The sequence below is a fragment of the Berghia stephanieae genome, chromosome 12, assembly GCF_034508935.2.
Source record: "Berghia stephanieae isolate SIO BIC M18660-M18661 chromosome 12, UCSD_Bste_1.3, whole genome shotgun sequence".
NCBI classification, from domain to species: domain Eukaryota; kingdom Metazoa; phylum Mollusca; class Gastropoda; order Nudibranchia; family Aeolidiidae; genus Berghia; species Berghia stephanieae.
In genome coordinates, this window is record NC_088371.1 from 18,752,695 (window position 1) to 18,754,647 (window position 1,953).

The window sequence follows — 1,953 nt, forward strand, 5'->3', positions numbered from 1 at the left end:
ATATATATTATATATATATATATATATATATATATATATATATATATGTGACCTTGAGGAAGTCACCTCGCCTTTGCTTAATTTGTGGTGTTGCAAATTGGATTACGTTTGGGTTATTGCTGCTTTCTCGTTGAATAGATCGTAACGACAATATTCCAAGCGGTGATTAAAGGGATATTTAAGTATACTATGTGTGGCTATGTGGCCTTATGGTATGACACTCGCTTTCGGGTCGGAAGGCCCTGGGTTAGAACATCGCTCGGCGCATAGTTGAGTCCTTGGCAAAGTCTCTTTACTCACATTCTCTCATCGTACTCAAGTGTAAAATGAGTACTTGGCCGTTAACAGCGTTGTCTATGTCGAAAAAAAATTGTAATATATTGCTTAACAGGCTTTATGTCTCGTTCTACACGTTACCTGTGGCTGTTGGTCATGTGTGCGCATTGAGCACGTTTAGTGGATATTGCGCTATAAAAAAGCTCATTTTAAAAAAAAGTATAAAACCCATGAAAATTATTAAAGACTTTAACATTAAAGGGATTTGTTAAAAACATCCAAATTGTACGTTTTGTCAACTTTACTACATTATTGCTTCATGCTTTTGTTATGTTATGTATCAACAACAACAACAACAACAATGTGTTACCTTAAACGTTTATAGTCTGAGAGATACCATTTAGTGAGAACTACTCATAAAAAATGATTGGCTGAAAAGAATAACAAAGAACTAAGTGACGTCGGTTTCGTTCCTTTTATAGATAATTCGAAGATGACGTCACTCAGGTGTTTGTTATTGTTTTTTTGCCATCCGCGTTTCTGAGTAATTCTCACTAAACTGTATTAACCAGACTATAGATAGAACGAAGATGACGTCACTCAAGCCTATTATTGTATTTTGCCATCCGCGTTTGTGAGTGAATCTAACTAAACTATATTACTACGACTATAAAAGATCATGGTTACACATAGCTAGTTTTGTGTGTTGGTCCCTTATACTTCCGGATGGCAATGTTGTAAACTTCTTAGCCAAGTGCATACTATCTATAGAATGATTGAAAGACTCTAATGATGACTCATCATTAAAATGGCAGCCTAAAAACAATAACAAAGGGGTGAGTGACATCAACTTCGTTCCTGTTATAGATAGTATGCGATTGGCGAAGAAGCTCACAACATTGCCATCCAGAAATATAACGGAGCAACCCAAAACGATGTGTAACCTTAAACTTTTATAGTCTGGATAATACAGTTAAGTGAGAATTACTCATAAACGTGGATGGCAAAAAAAACAAAAAACAAACAATAACAAAGACAAAAGTGACGTCAAGTTCATACTATATATAGAATTAATTCGTGATTCCTTACAAAGGAGCATACTATTTCCTGCCAACCAATGTTTTGTTTATTCATTTTAACTACGCCACTACCGCATTATCTCATTCATCTGTGGTGTTTCATTCATCCTGTTTTGTTGATAAATGGGAAATCCGAAACGTTCATTTGATCTGTTTTTGTAATTAAATTGAAGCTTACAATCAATTTCACATTATTATTTATTACTATATATATATATATTTATAGAATGTTATGTGATGCTCAAGTCAATGTGTTTCATGGTTATATATTATATTATTTCCCTTTAAATAGCCTTCAAAAGTACACCTCACCTCATTCTCCCGACTACGATCGTAGCCATCGCTATGTTATAGCCTGACACTGAAATCCAAAAGGACTGGCAGTTTGACGTCACTTGCACCGTCTACTGAGTTGTCGTTTGTAGAGCTCACGGAAACAAGTCATTTCATTGGTTGAACTGTTGAATACAACTCACGATTTGTTTTCATTTGTGGCAAAAGACTGGCATTTTGACGTCATTTTTTGGTCAGTATCAGGCCATAACTTTACGAAGGCCACGCGACGATGGTCGTAGATGGATGAGTCATTATGGGAGAT